The 17,803-nt window shown below is 37.0% G+C and overlaps 1 protein-coding gene across 1 annotated transcript in view; it reads left to right on the top strand.

The window, feature by feature from the left end:
- The window catches only part of LOC133332905 (homeotic protein deformed), a 169,570-nt gene that overhangs the window by 136,087 nt on the left and 15,680 nt on the right, over window positions 1-17,803 (top strand). The window lies entirely within an intron of this gene.

Raw genomic sequence — 17,803 nt, 5'->3', positions numbered from 1 at the left:
GAAAGTTTAACGCTTAAAAATGTTGTACGTTACAGTGTTGTGTAAAAAAGTGGTGGTTCGATGAAAACCGGGTTTTGTTGGAAAGCACGGCGATTGTATCACTAGTACTGGGCAACGGCGCGTGTTTTTTTATCTGGGTAGCTCTAGAATACATAAAAGCATAGAGATGAGATAAAAACGTCGTTAAGTTCGCCATGGATGATTTTACACTCCATCTTTCGCGGCCCTTATAAATGGCGCCCAATGATTGCAATTTTTTGGTAATAAGATTAGACATCCAGTGAGTACAAATTTGGCGCAATTTAGCTAAAAACTAAAAACAAAATACGGAATAATGGGGGTAATATTATATGGGGACTGTCGAAAAGTAGACCAATATCAATAATTTTCGCTAGGGAGATTTGCTACTCAATTATAACTCAAAAAAATATATTGATTGAAAAACGTGCCTACACTCCCCAAAATACCGAATAATGGCGAATAACGTTATAAATGGGCTATCCAAAAAAGCAGAGCGATATCGATAATATTAGTAGGAATTTTTCCTAACCAATGATTAATCCAAATACTAAATTGTAACTAATTTGATTGGATGGGTGTACCGTTTTATAGAGGCTACCATAAAAAATAGAACGATATCGATAATTTTTGGTTGGGATATTTGCTACCCAATGGGAATACAAAGTACTAAATTACAACAAATTCGGTTAAAATACGTGCCAAACTCCACATTTAATATGCGGTTACCGTAAAGTATTTCAGATTAGACGGCTTGATCTTGTTTTGCAGACCGATTGGGACTTGATCAGACATTCAGTGCGAACCACGGTTCACCTATACAGTTTAAAGCCAGTTCGACTGTGCTGGAATAAAAGAAACTCTTTTCGTGTCAGCGGGTCGTCATGTTAGCATATTTCCCAGTGTGCCGCAATGTATCCACAGATGCGTTGCAAGTGCTGCTTGACAATGTGCCGTTTGATTTGAAATGAGATGTGGGGAATGTTGTTTGCTTTGTTGAGCTGTTGCGTGGCAGGTTAGTATTCTTTTAATTTTTGTTTTGGTTTGGGATCAGCCCGATCTGAGCAGAGTTATTCCGTAACGCTGGTGCTGAGTGCCTCTGGATCGATAGATCTAGCTCAACGGTTGATGGCCCTCTGGAGAACTTCCAGGGTGTTGGGGATTCGCCGCTCACCAAGGAGGTGTTTTGTAAGCTGATGGGCGTTAATCCACATGTGGCTCAGCAACCGTTAGGTAGACCAAAACCGCCGTTCGAGTGAAAACCATTTATAAATTGTTCAAAAAACGATGGGTCCCATCTTCGGGTACGATCGAATTTTAGTAAAAGTATTTCGATTCACAAAATAGGGATCAAATCGGACATTCCATTCGTTTGATATTAAATTTAAAAATGTTCAAAATTTTGAAGGTATCAGAAGGAGTGGACCGATGGGTCCACATTATATAGGCTTGATAAAAGTATTACGTTGTGCAAAGTATGGATCAAATCGGTCATTTCATTCGCTTGGTGCTGACTCAACAAATTTCCAAAATATTAACACTGTGGGGGAGGTATCAGTATTTAAACTTAACCCATCCAGTCAGACAGACGGACGTACTAACTCCAAATTGTCTGAAACGGATTTGGTCCAAAGAAAAATGGGTTCTAAAACCAAAATTTCGATGAAGCACATTTTTGTTGAATTAAAGTGTATGTACCCTCATTAGCCATAAGTTTGTGGGTATAACAAGTAAAAACGTTATGTGTGCCTTCGACCATGAATTGCAGATACAAAACACCTAAAATTGGTTAGGATATGCAGTCATAACAACTTTATGGCTGATTATTTTCCCACGACACTTAATTATTTAAAATAGTACCAAAAAGATATAAAAAATAGTATTAGTTAAAAAATTTTACAGTTTTGTAAAAAAAAGTCAAATTCGCCGAATGTGCCCCAACCGGGGTAGCTTCGCCATTTGATGGGGCCATTCGACACCATAGTCATAGCCGGGTTATTGCCATCGCTATCAGTCTGGATAAAATTCTGATCCTCTAAAGGGTCTATTTGGTTTTAGTACGTCACACAACGTTTGAATTATAGGACTTTATTTTCTAGCGGCGGACGTTTACATCTCAAGGTCGCACACACCATCAGAAATAGGGGGTTTCTATCGCATTTTCGTCAATACAAGCACGTTTGATCTTATATATGTAATTTCTAACCATATTAAAGGATTAGTTTTAAAGACAAACTCAAAAACATTTTAAGGAAATAATATTGCACAATCTGTATATGGCCGAATGTGCCCCACTTTAAAATGCCGACTGTTCCCCGAATGTACTTTTTATAGTTTTTTTTCATTTTTTTAGCAGTTTTGTAAAAACATTATATTTTTATTTTTTTATAATAATACACATCGTAGTTAACCACTTTTTAATAATATTCTCTTAAAAATTTAAAAAGTTTTATACACGAAATACTTACGAAATGGAATTGAAATATTACAGAAACATCTATAAAAATACAAAAACCTATGTATCTAAATAAGCTTATTAGCTAGAAATTTCAAACTTTGTGTCAGTTATTTATTTCGATATTCGATGCCTATGTATCGAAACTAGTGATGTACGGTGAGAGCTTCATATCGAAAACGCGATTGCCGAAGGTGCCCCGATGCCGAAGGTGCCCAGTCTCCCCTACTTTCCAGCAAGTATTTTTTTTAATGCAAGTTTTTTTTTTTTAAATGCCTAGAAAGGAACTAACTATTGATGAGCGAAAATAATAATTAATAACCATGAAATGGGAAAATCCAATTCCGAAATAGGTAAAATGATAAACAGAACCAAATCAGTAGTCCAAAAAGTGGATAATCGATACAAAAAAGAAAATATAACTGAAAATAAACCGCGATCAGACCGTCCCAGGAAGCTCTACATAAGAGAAGAACGAAAAATGTAATATATTATTAAAGAAGATCCATTTACCAGCGCTCCTAAAATCGCTGCAGACTTAAAAGAATCATTTGGGAAAGCAGTTTCAGCAGGCACGGTATGTAGTTGCATAAAGAAGTGTGGATTCAATGTTCGTACTGTCCGCAAAAACCCACTTGTTAACAAGACAAACAGAAAGAAGCGTGTCGATTTTGCAAATGATTATAAAAACACGACAAATAAGTTCTGGGAAAAAGTTATTTTCTCGGACGAATCGAAATTTAACATAATTGGGTCTGACGGACGATCTTTGGTGTGGCAGAAAAAGGTGAAGAGCTCAATTCAAAGAATACTCGGAAAACAGTAGTAATGGGGGTGCAGTAATGGTATGGGATGCATCTCAGCAACTAGTGTGGCAATTTGGTATTCATTGAGGAAATAATGAATAATATTTTGAAACAAAATTTGAATCAAAGTGCTGAAAATCTCAACATTCGTGATAATTATTACTTCCAACAGGACAATGATCCAAAACACACTGCTATTAACGTTAAGAATTGGATACAATACATCACACATGCTGATAATACCTCCACAAAGCCCCGATTTAAATCCGATCATACAATTTCCAGTAAAGTCCAACTCAAAGAAATATTTCTGACAGAATGGGGTAAAATATCGTCGGACTACATTAAAAAAATGTATTCTCAATGCCCGAACGATTGAATGCAGTTTTACAACTCAAGAGATATCCAAATTTAATTTTAAAAATTAAGTAATATTAAATAATTGATTATTTTTCACCAGGGGTACCAAGACTTATACTGTGCAAAAATACAGACTTGACACTATGTCGATTTTGTTTTAATAAAAAAATGAAATATTACTTTAATTTGTTGTAGTATAGGATTGAATACATGAAATAAAAATATATATTTTAAATTTTGTGAATTACTTTTTGAGGAATTACTGAATATTTTTAGATTTGCTGCTCACTGTATAATAATCCAAAAGATCTTCTTTAGAATTTCCGTTTTTTTAAGTAGGGAACTTCGAAACGGATTACGCTCTTCTTGAATTCGACGAATTATACATTGCTTTTGTAATCTAACAGGTTCTTATCTAATTGTATTGGTATTCAACACGACACAGGGAACAACACCCCCACATAACGGTACTGCTGGTATTTTGTTTTTATAGCCATATTTTTCAACTAAATTGACTGTTATTTAGTTTTTGGCAGTTCTTAGTGGCTAAGAAACACCCTTGTAGATAATTGTCAATATCTGTAATCAAGGTCCTAATTTTCAATGTTCTAAAATGTTTGAACATATTCTTCAATTTTCAAATTAATTGTAATTTAACATGTTTTATGTTGATTGGGCGCCAATTCTACCTACTAAAAATATCAGTACCCTAAATTGAGGAAAAATTAATTAAAGAATTTAGGACTGTCATTGGAAGTTTTACACGTAGCTTCCAATAACATTCACTGATATTGTACTTAGTTTGTGAACAACAGCCTTCAAACACACATCTGCACAATTACAAGCCTTTAAAATAATACGTGTTCGTTTGTCAGCCGGTTGGAAATAATCGATGTGTGAAATTGAAAACGGGACAAGACCCCCTAATCTTTCCGAATCGATTGTGACTTTACAAATAAAAAAACCGAATATTGCAATCCAATACCCGAAATCCGAATACTCTCCTCACCACACTAACATTGCACATATCATACAGGTAGGGCATTAAATAGTTACTTAAACCAACCATACAAGCAATAAAAAAATAATTCACTTCCAATATACGCTTGTCCATTTTAAACGTTTTCTCTCACTTTCCGTTCATATTCTACCCAAGTCTGTCATATCCGCTCAAAGACAAACACGAAGGAACACCACACAGACATTGTTTGTTTGTTATACCTTCTTCCCTTTATTTGTTTCCTTTGTTGAATGTCCTACATCCAACAAATCCCACCAAGTCAAGGCATTAGCACCACATTAACGTCTCATTAGTATCATGAACGAAAGTTATTAAAACGCGGCATGCTCCGCAGAATGTGCGAATGAACCTTGGCCGCCAAATGCTGAGAAACCAAACCAAAACACACCCACTCACTTTATTATCATCGCTGTCCTGGAAATAGGTATGTTTGCAGTGCAATGTTGTAAACTCAGAACTGCTCAGTCCAGCCGTGACACATATTTGCGGTGTAATTGTGCAGCAGTTAGCCACGTTAAGTTGTCATCAACCCCCCCGTTAATGGTCATAAATTTCACTGCTCTAAAATCTGTCTTCAATTCGTCGAAGGTGGTTCTGTTTGGTGTCATCTATTTTTATATTTACTTACCAGTCTTGTCGACTGTGAAACATTCAACTGTTGATTTATGACTGTTGTGGAGGTGGCCTCAAAAACCCACATGTTGCATTTGCATGTTAATAGTATTCTTGTTGCGAGTATTAAAACAAACATACCAATAACAAAGGAAATATGTACAACTTTTTATTTCGAGGAGATGATTCGAAAGATTGTTTATCACTATTCGATTTTAAGAATTTTTGAGATCTTTATTCAAATTTCTATTTTGAATATCTCTCCGGGTTAACCTCCTCTAAGAGGATTTATTTGGCATATGGGCATTTCCGGTAAAAGATAAACCAAAGTCGGAGAATTTGTTTCTTTAATCGTGCTTAAATACGCGAAGTAACGGCAAAAATATAAAGAAAGACCACATTTGTCATTTTTTCTTCTTGTTCTTAGCATTAATACTAATTTAATGACTATAAATGCAGACACTGCCGAAATAAAAACTGCAAAATCAAAAATTTCGCGTGAGTTACGTCGCGTGAGTGACCGAGAAAAATCCTTCGCAAATAATGGGTATGTCAAATTTTGAAATTTTGAATGTGCAATAATAATGCTTGATATCTCTTATTCATGTAAAGAGTGCTAAAAGTTCTAAAGTCTAAAGTCATGTATATTTGAAGTCGCGTAAAAAACAGTACAAAACAGGAGGCTCCCAAATTTTTTTACCACTAATAGTACTCCTAATGTTCTTTAAAAAAATATTAAGGGAGAATGTTAAAAAATGTAATTGTTTATGATTTATCATGGTATAATAATAGAAGGTAACAACAAGTGTTGTTGTACAACAAACGATACAATAACCCCATGGAAATTTGTTTTTGTACCTTATACTACACCTTTTTCACATGTTATTCAAAACATATCAAATGTAATTCGAGAATTCCATTTGTAATTCACAACATATAATTTGCAATTCGAGAATTCCATTTGCAATTCACAACATATAAGTTGTAATTCGAGAATTTCATTTGTAATTCCTAGAATACCTTTCAAAATTCATAGAATTCCATTTGAAATTCATAAACTTCCATTTGAAATTCCAAGTATTGCGTTTGAAATTCATAAAATTCCACTTGAAATTAATAAAATTTCTATTTGAAATTTAAATAATTCCATTTGAAATTCTTAACATTTGATTTGAAATACATAACATTCCATTTGTTTCTCATAACATTTAATTTTAAATTCGAAAATTATTGTTGGTAACACAAAAGGAATATGTATGAATTTGAAATGAATTGTTAAGAATTACAACTGAAATTTTATGAATTACAATTGAAATGTTATGAATTTCAAATTGGATTCTTTGAATTTCAAATGGATTTCTTTGAATTTCAAATGAAACTCTACGAAATTCAAATTGAAATATTTGAATTACAAATGAAATTTTTTAAATTTCAAATGGTATATTTTGAATTTCATACGAAAAGATTAAAATTACAAATGAAACGTTGTGAATTACAAATTACATACTCGAATTACAAGTGAAATGTTATGAATTGCAAATTGAGTTTTCGAATTACGAATGAAATTCTCGAATTGTAATTGAAATGTGTTGAATAACATTTGAAAAATGTGTAGTGTCAACGTCATTTGACAGAAAAATGTAAAGAAACAAATAAATTATATTTATTTTGAAAATGAAATATTTTCGAATCCTCAAAATATAATTTGAACCAGTAAGGAAAGTAGTAAAGTCGGACGGGGCCGACTATATGATACCCTTCACCACTGTGGGTATATTAAACAGATGAATCCTAACAGACGTCGCATTATTGAAGAACCATTAACATGAAATTAAACATGTCATTCTGCAACCTATACTAAATTTTGGTCAGGTATAGAGTTGCTTCTTACGATGGGACAAAATAATGTAAATAAATTTAAAGCGAAATATCGAAATATAGGTTACACTTATTTCAGTATGGTTTTTGCATTCGGCCACATTTTGAGTTCTTTATTTACTTATAAATCCAAATTTACTTATAAATCCAAAATCGGACGAAAATATATATGGGAGCTATATCTAAATCTGAACCGATTTTCACGAAATTTAACACACATCGTTCTAGACTTAGTTCAGTAAGCTATGCGAAATTTCGTGCAAATCGAAGGATATATAGGGACATTGTTGCACCATTTACATAAAATCGGACGAAAATATATATGGGAGCTATATCTAAATCTGAACCTATTTTCACGAAATTTAACACACATCGTTCCAGACATAATTCAGTACGCTATCCCAAATTTCGTGCAAATCGAAGGATATATAGGGACATTGATGCACTATTTACCTAAAATCGGACGAAAATATATATGGGAGCTATATCTAAATCAGAACCGATTTTCACGAAATTTTACACACATCGTTCTAGACTTAATTCCGTACGCTATTCCAAATTTCGTGCAAATCTAACGATATATAGGGACTTTGGTGCAATATTTACTTAAAATCGGACGAAAATATGTATGGGAGCTATATCTAAACCTGAACCGATTTTCAGGAAATTTAACACACATCATTCTGGACCTAATTCAGTACGTTATGCCAAATTTCGTGCAAATCGAAAGATATATAGCGACTTTGGTGCACCATTTACATGAAATTGGACGAAACTATATATGGGAGCTATATCTAAATCTGGACCGATTTTCTCGAAACTTGGCAGACATCACTCTAGGCTTAATTCAGTACGTTATGCCAAATTTCGTGCAAATCGAAAGATATATTGGGACTTTGGGGCACCATTTACATGAAATCGGACGAAACTATATATGGGAGCTATATAGAAATCTGATTTTCTCGAAACTTGGCAGACATCTCTCTAGGCTTAATTCAGTACGTTATGCCAAATTTCGTGCAAATCGAAAGATATATAGGGACTTTGGTGCACCATTTACATGAAATCGGACGAAACTATATATGGAAGCTATATCTAAATCTGGACCGATTTTCACGAAACTTGGCAGACATAATTCTAGACCTAAATGATTAGGCTGTACCAAATTTCGTGCAAATCGAAAGATATATAGGGACTGTTTACATTAAATCGGTTAAATATATATATATGGGAGCTATATCTAAATCTGAACCGATTTTTCCCAATTTCAATAGGGTTCGTCCTTGGGCCGAATAAGTGACCTATGCCAAATTTCATCCAATTCGGATCATAAATGCGACCTGTACTTTGTTTACAATTTAACATGCACAGACAGACGGACGGACGGACGGACATGCATAAATCGACTTAGAAAATGATTCTATGCATATTCTCAAAAGGAACCATGTGTCTATCTCGTTTCCTTTTGCCTGTTACAAACATATGCACAAAGACATAATACCCTGTACCACAGTGTGGTGAAGGGTATAAAAACATGAATGAAAATCTATCAAAATTATATTTCTATTGCTTCCACATCTTTCCTATAATTGAGCTATTGCCATTTGCTTCCTCAAACTTTCCCAGCAGGCAGATTGAGTAAATTGAATACGGGAGCATATTTAAAAGGTCGTTTACATTGAACCGGATTTAGTTAACCCAGTGGGTTTAAATTTTCATTTCGTTGGAATATATGCCAAATAAATCCTCATAAAGTAGGTTAACCCGGTAAAAAGTTCTAATGTAAATGCCGTATAATAAAGAACAATTTCAAATTGTATGTGTTCCAAATTTTCCTGTTGGTTGATTTTTAAAAACATAATTTGTCAAATTCATATTGACACTTGTATTACATTGGAATCAAATCAGCTGCGATTTGTTGTTACCTTTTATAATTTTACCATAATTATTTATTTAATATTAAATTTTGATTGTGCCTCTGAAAGTCGTGTAAGTGACTGCGGAAGTGCCCATATATGTAATGGAATTGACAAATTAGATCTACTGGATTTACAATGTAAACGTACTATTTGCCATGTCCGATTAGTCATGTCACAATAAAGCCGGTAATATTTAAATAGAGTATAAACATTTTAAAGATACATTGTTAATACTCCTAGGATGTTTGGTATTGAAATCGGGATATATCGTTGTGGTACACCCAAATATTTGGTATTTTGTATTATGGGGAGGTTGGGCATGTCAAATCTTCATACCAATAATATAATATGGCATAGTCTATAAGCGACGTCGCAAGTGATTCAAAATCGATTTCATCCTGTCGTCTGTAACTACGAAGATATTTGCAAATTTTTTACAGGTAACATAAACAACTTTCCAGCGAATCTAAATTGATCATATTCAGTTCGGATTTCTTTGACCTTGAATTTCGAACTTTAAAACTTTTTTTATAATTTAACAGATGGCGTTTAATTTCGAACTTTGAACCTTTTTTTAATATTTAACAGATGGAGTTTATATATATAATACAAGATCATTTTTGAATTTTTTGTTGAAAATCTATATACATTTTATATACAGATTTTACTTGTTCGGTGACTTATGCTAAAAAATGATGGAGAATCTGTTTGTCCCTTATACCATCCTTCTAAAACGACATCTTGTGGGAAAAATGGGTAGAAACTAGTAATAAGTACGATTTTAACCCTAAAATGATTTTTCGTTTTTTAAGATTTTTGACGTTTAGGCTGATTTTTGAGTTTTAGTCTATTCTGAGACTTAAAGTAAAACATTTCTGTACAATATTCTGAGCACCTTTAACCCCGCTTTGAATGAGCTTTTAATCACTTCTGGAAAAGGGGACCAAAAAGACCACTTCAATGAGTCGGTTGAGGGTTATAGTTGTATACCAAAATATTCGTCCATACTTTATCAGTAATATTGCCGTAAACACTATATACCTAAAATGCAAGGACTTCATGAAATTCTGAAAAGGGGGAATATTGCCCCCCTTTTTAGGTTACCCCCGACGTAAACTTTCAAAACGCCGATACACGTGTTTTATTTTCTTACCCCTTCTTTCATAATCTGTTGGAATTTCCCGGTAATTATTAAAAAAATTGAAATTTGTCGCATAGTGATATAAATGTATGGAGTAGCAAATTGTTTCAATTTTTGTTTGAACAAAACTAAAGCAATACTTCAGTACAAACAGGTTAGCTCTGAAATTTGAATTATTTTTATTGTTATAATTACTATGTTTTGGTTTCCACGCCTATTTCGATTCTTATAATTATAACTCAGCTAATAATTATACCCTCAGCCTTATGGCTAATGAGGGTATATACACTTTGATACGGTGAAAATGTGCCTCGTCGAAGTATTGGTTCTAGACCCCACGTTGTTTTGGACCAAATCCATTTCAGAAAATTTTGATTTCATCCAAACTTTGCCTATATTATTATTTATTCAAAACTTTGTTCAAGTTCGAAGATGGGAAATATCATGGTACAATAATACAAGGTAGGGCAGCTTGAGGTGAATAACAAAAATCAACTATGCACGTGAGGCTTCTTCTGCCAAAAATAAATATACGCATCAAGTGTTTGTGTTTATTTGACATTTTTTAACACAAAACTAAAAACGCGAAAAATGAATGAAAGGTTATGATTTCTTCCCAAAATCCAGTAGGGAATACCATCAAATGTTTGTTTCATCAATAATAAAGTAATTACTTCCAGGCGAACATGTTGAAAACAAAATTTTCATTTCAATTAAATTTGAATATATTTCAATTTATTTTGAATTTATTTGACATAGTATTCAAAACAATACACACACACACCTTGTGAAAAAATTGTAATCAGTTGGTAGCTTTGCCCTACCTTGTAATAATTATACCATGGGAAATATCGATCCACTCCTTCTGGTACGTTCCACACAGGGGCTAGGCCTAGGCCTAAGTCCGGGCTACAGTTCATATATATTAGATTATCGAACCTTACGTTTTATCCTCCGCAGGTGAAATGATTACAACAGAGTCTTAGAACCAAACCCAAAACGCAGAACAAATCAGATAACTATTTTAATATAAAAAGGGTTTTATATGGGGACTACGCCAAAAATTTTTAGTAGGGACTACGAAATACCATATTGCAGCGACTTCGGCTGAAAACGCGCTCAAGAAACTCAAAATATCGAAAATTGGCGGTACCCTTATATGGGGGCTACCCGAAAAAATTTACCTATATTTATATTTTTTGTGGAGAGATTTGCTACCCAATAAGAACTCAAATTACTAAATTTTAGTGGGGAAATTTGGTACCCAATAAGAACCCCATGTACCATATTTCAGCGAATTCGGTTGAAAACCGCGCCTTAAGAACCTTAAAATACCGAAAATTGGGGGTAACCTTATGTGTTTTCAGTTTTTACAAATTTCTTGAAGTAAATCTACTTTTATATTGTTCCAGGGATATTTCCTTCCCTGGCACAATAATAGGGAATACTGACGACCTCACCCAATATTAAGACATACATATATAATCTACTAATTCTTACTATTTTTCCGATATTATAAAGGAAAAATTGTTATCGTAGTAAAACAAATGTACATTCGTGAGGGTTCTGGAACAGACCAATAATTACTCTATTTTATAAAAGGTTTTCCGTATTCTTCTGTAAATTTATTCCCTCAGAACGGTGTTGAGGTTTAGGGTTCGTTCTTACAATAAACATTTCAAAAATAACTAACATTATTGGCCTGTTCCCGTACTGCAAGAATCTACGAGTTTTTACTATTTTTGTCGATATCATAAAGAAAAAAAGTGTAGTAAAAAATAGTAGATTCTTGCAGTACGGGAACAGACCATATACTTTCATAACTTTTTTTAAATTAAAAAATTTATATCGAACGTGATTTTGTGAACACGTGCATTTGAAATTATCATTTCCATTGATTGATTACATGTCAAATGATCGATATTTGTTCACAAAATGTGTTCTATGTAAACACTGCCATGCCCAATTGACTAAACAGCTGGATTCTTTGCAATGCCTTTCTGTGGTAATGCAGTGCATTATTACAGCCAAACAAGAACAACAACGAAGTAAATTACCATGCAGCTGTCATCGAACCTAATATCGATTGCAGAACAATCGATTAGCACCTCACACATCGATTTCAACTTTTTTTTCGATTTATTTACTAATAAACGTCGATTAGCCGAATTTCGACTTACGTATCCCTACTATAGGAGAGCGAGCATACTGAACACAAGAGACCTCAGCGAATCTTTATTGTCGTTAACTATTGGAATTTACTTAAATTTTTTACTTAAACTCTTTGAATTACTAAGAGTCCTCAATAAGATTAACAATTAGCGAATCTTTGAATCAGATTCCTAGTGTCGGATACAACTCGTGCCTGTGAACACCCACAACAGTCGCTTTAAGCGGTGGACGGACAACACCAATCTACCAAACCAGCCTGCCAGCAGCAGCAACACATTTAGAAGCACATCGCAGCCGCCGTCGAGCTAGCTAGACGGTCAATTAGGCAAACCAGCGTCCAAAGGAGCTATCAACCAACCAAAATCCACAAGTGTTCAACACACATTTCTATCCAAGGGATACGACTTTGTAAACAGTGCTTTGGCGGAAGAACTCTAAGTAGAAGCCCCCCAACAAACAACACCAACCAACACTCACGATAATGGAAAAAGTGTCAGCAAAACAAAATGAAAAGTAAGTGGAGCAGCTGATGTCTGTGCCTGCCTGCCTGTCAGCCAGCCTGCTAGTCATCAAGGCTGACCACCGGGTTGCAGGCGCAGTGTGACAGCCCCACGGACCAATGTCCGGACTGTGTGTTTGGGCAAAACGCCAACTTTATTACTAAACCCCTGCCCCTGTCGGTCGGACTTTCGGTTAATGATCGTAGTTTTTTCTTCTCAGCTCTTCTAAGTTCTTTTGCTGCCTGCCCAGTATGTTAGGTTATGTTACTCGTTCTGTGTGAAGTGAGTGCAAGTGTATGAAGAAAGACAGAGTGTGTGTGCGTGTGTGCGCGAGTGTTTTGATATAAAATTTGGGTCTGCGTTTATGGTCTTAGAAGAGAGGCAGGCGATATTTTAGTGAACTTCTAAGTGGAAATAAAAACGGATCTGTGAATAAAATGAATGGTCCTTCACTAGGAAGTAGTGGATGTGTGAAAAGGCTTAGAGTGAAAATGAAAAACCTGTTGAATAATGTTGCAGTGCACCCCCGTCCGTGTTTCATTGAGGGTGACGACAACGTCAACGATGTGCGAGTATTTCGAATCGAAGGAAACATTACGCACACACGCACGCACACTGACGCATTCCTATTCTAGTTAGGATAGGGCAGTTAATATAGTGTGTTGATGCTGACACGCTGCGTGCCTGCCTGCCATCCATCCCATAAGATCGCACCGCGAATAGGAATCCAATAAGAAAATTATGCGGAGAACAACTAGTTTTTAGCACAAGTTCGAATTAGAAAACATGTTTCCGTTCCGTGTGTGTCTGCCTGCATGTGAATGATCTTGTTTTGGGTAGCAGCAGAAGAGCAGCATAATAACAAAAATACGACAAACGTTTGATGTTGTTGTTATTGTTTGTTTTTTTTTTTTTACAAATTAATGGAAATTCAGAAATAATTTCTAATCGGTTTTTTGTTGTTTCTTTTTAGTTCAAAATTATCGTCTACAACTGCGGCTAAGACAAAAAAGCAGCAGCAGAAACAAAATAAGCTGGAGCAAAAATTGCAGCAGCAGAAGGAGCTACAGCAGCAACAGCAAAAACAAAAACAGCAACAACCACCACAACCCAAACCAAATCCCCAGCAGCAGAAGCAGCAACAAAAACAAAAGGAGAAAGATAAACAGCAGCCGCTGCAACAACAACAGCAGCAGCAGTCCAAAGCAAAAGAGCCACAAAAGCAAAAAGATCAGCCCACGACTCAAAAGCAGAGTAAGAAGCAGCAAAAGAAACAGCAAAAACTGCTGCAGCTGGATCAGAATGGCCAGAACGACGACGGCGAGTTGTCAGAGTTGGATTCACTTAACCAACTCTCAAATTCGCCATCGCAAAATGATTTCGGTGGAGATTCGTCGTCGCAAAATGACGATGCTGGCGATGCCTATGGGAACAATCAGGCCTCGCATTCCCTGTACGAGTTGCAGGGATTGCCTCCCCTCTCTCAATATGAGCTGCCCGAGGGAATGTCCAACAAGGCTCCGTCGTTTTGGCAGTACGAGTTGCCTAGGGAACAATCGTTTTGGCAATATAAACGAACCGAAGCCCTTACAACTCAAAATCAGCCACCCTCCGGAAAGCCCCCATCACAGCCTCAGCAGTACGAGTTGCCATTGGAGCCGTCTGTAGCTTTTCCTGAGCTACCAACGTCTTCGTCGCATAAAGCTGCACCCAAGGTGCCATCTGTATGGCAGTACGGTTTACCAATTGCTCAGCAACATGAGCAGCCAAAACCTACACCGCCACCACCAACTCATGAAGAGTTTCCAAGTATTTTGCCGAATAATGCTCAGAATGAGGTGACAACAAGGAATCTGCCTATGCCTCATATTGAGTATGCAAAGGCAGTGTTGTCGGCTCATAAACTGCAAGAGCAGCAGCAACAACATCAGCAGCAACAACATCAGCAGCAACAACAACAACAGCAGCAACAACAGGCGAAGGCTAAAGAACAATTGCAGCAGCAACAACAACAGCAAGAACAAAATAATAAGCAAGAAAAACAAAAGGAACAGCAACAGGCCGCGGCTAAGTCCAAGGAACAGCCACAACAGCCTAAAGCCACAAAACAAAGTAAAAAACAACAAAAACAACAGCAAAAGAACCAGCAAAAACCCGAGCAACAGCAACAACAAGAAAACCAACAAAGTAAACCAAATCAACAGCAGCAGCAACAGCAAGGGGAGCAAAATGACAATAAAGATGAGGTTGAGAATCAGTTGGACTCACACATGCAGCAGCAACAAAGTCAAAATGACAAAAATTCCCAAACGGCAACAGGGGATCTGTCTGAGTCATCATCCCAAAATGAATTGGAAAAGTCCATTTCCAATTCTCCTGTGGCAAATCATTTGCCCAATTCAGTGGAACCATCTGGGCAACAGGAAAATAATATGGCTCACATGAACATGACATCACATGACCAAATGACTCTTCAGCAGATCGAACAACAGCAGCAGCAACAACAGCAGCAGCAACAGCAACAACAACAGCAGCAGCAACATCAACAAGAACAACATCCACAACAACAACCACCACCGAATGATATTAACCAAATGCAATCTCAGATGCCACCCTATGGTGTGCCCATGCATGCATCGCCACATCAAATGTTCGACTTACAATTCGAACAGGCAAAGATGCAGCAACCACCTCAATCGCTGTATGATGTTCCCCGACCTATGCCAATGCAACCGTTTGATTTACCGCGAACTCAGTCTGTGTGGCAATATGAACAACCCGATGGCGGTATGCAGTCGCATTATCCATTGCCAAAACCCCCGTCAATGTCACCATTTGAGCAAATACCACGACCTCCACAATCTTTGTGGCAATACGAATTACCCAAAGCACCATCCCGTTCGTTGTACGATATGCCCGAGTCTCCTTCGCTGTCGCAGTATGAATTACCCAGAGCTCCCTCCCAGCCTCAGCCATTTGATCTGCAAGAACCTTCGCCTCAGTCGCAATACGAACTGCCTAAGATACCCTCACGATCACTCTACGAAATGGCCAATGCCTCCCTGATGTATAGATACGAGATGCAAAAGGCTGCTGCCTTGTCGCATAACGATATGTCAAAGATGCCGCCTACACCAATGCAAGCGGATCTACCAAAGGTGCCGCCACGCTCTCTCTACGAGATGGCCGATTCAACGCCCCAATCGCCATATGAACTACCCCAATCGCCATCACGGTCGCAATATGAATTGGCTAAGGCCACGCTGCAGGCTCAGTTATTGTTGCGAGAAGCGTCGACGTTGTCACCACAAGACTTGCAAAAATTACCGCCCCAAACTATATATGAACTTCAGAGAGCATTGCTGCTGACCCAGTACAGTGAAATGACACAGGCTCAACAGTTGGCAGCGGCACAGGCCCAGGCGCAGGCACAAGCCCAACAGTTGTCGCAGGCCCAACAGTTGTCCCAAGCCCAACAGCTGTCTCAGGCTCAACAAATGGCACAACAGATCCAGGCTCAACAAATGTCATCGCATTTCTCCATGCAGAATGCCCAATCAAGATCATTGTATGAACAGCAACAACAACAGCAGCAGCAGCAACAACAACAGCAGCAGCAACAACAGGCTCAAAAGGGCGGCCCTTCGCTGGTACCTTTCGATTTAAATGAAAACCAACAACAATCGCAATCCCAATATCAACAGCTGCAGAAATCGCCATCACTGTCGCAATTTGATATTCCCAAAGCATCATCACCACCCCAGTTCGATTTATCGAAGACGCCTTCATTGACACAATTTGAAATGCCAAAATCATCGACACCACCACAATACGATATTTCAAAGTCCTCGTCCTTTGAGGCTCCCAAGGCGGAAACATCGCCCTCGCAGCAATTTGAACAATCCAAGCCATCGCCCAACTCGCAATTCGATACAACGGATAACGGCGCACAATCCCAACAGTCGCAACAAAATGAACAGCCTACCAAATCGGATTCGTCTACAAATCAGGACGACGAACCGAAAACCCCTTCACAATCGTCGCAAAACGAAATGACAAAGTCAACATCGCCCTCACAGTTTGAGTTGCAAAAGGCATCGTCCCGCTTGCTCTATGAACTACCAAAGGGTCCTTCTCGTCTGCTCTACGAATTGCCAAAGGGACCGAAAACCGCTGAAAAACATGATATTTCTGAAAAACGTGAGAATCACGTCAAGTCCGATGGTCTAACCGAGAAGAACGACCGTTGGGAGCGTGGTGATCGTTTCGACAAAAGTGATCGTTTCTTTGACAGAAACGATAGATGGGAACGCAATGAGCGTTTTGATAAAACTGATCGTTTCTTCGATAGAACCGATAAATGGGAGCGTGGTGATAGTTTCATTCGTAGTGACAGCCGCTTTGATAAAACTGAACGTTTCGAAAGAAGCGACAGTCGATTCGATCGCAGTGAAAGATTCGGTCTACGTGACGAAAGATTCGACCGTAGCGATAAACTTGAAAGAAGTGATCGTTTCGATAGAAGTGATCGCTTCGATCGTAGTGATCGTTTTGAACGCAGCAACGATAGATGGGAGAGAAATGTTTCGGCTGATAGCCCCGGCAAGCTGGAGAAAACCGAAAGACCTTTTGATTTTCATACACGTCAATTTAATACGTATCGTTCGTATATTTCTAAAAAGGACAGTTCTTTGACAGAGACTGGCTTGTCGTCCAAAAATCATACTTCATTGGATACATCGAGTTCGGATGGTATTAAACCGATTATTAAAGCAAGGTAAGTAGAACATGTAATTTTAATTTAGGTGTGCGATTGAAATTCTTGTCTATTCAATTAAAAAATTTATCATTTTAGATATCAAAAGTAAATATTACGCATGGGTATTCTCAAAATATTGGGTTTATTTAATTTGGCCCGTGA

This window comes from Musca vetustissima, unplaced genomic scaffold (genome assembly GCF_032173495.1).
Source record: "Musca vetustissima isolate MV318-11 ecotype Yass unplaced genomic scaffold, APGP_CSIRO_Mvet_v1 utg1079, whole genome shotgun sequence".
NCBI lineage: Eukaryota > Metazoa > Arthropoda > Insecta > Diptera > Muscidae > Musca > Musca vetustissima.
The sequence above is the reverse complement of the archived record's forward strand: the minus strand, read 5'-3'. Positions and strand labels throughout refer to the sequence as shown.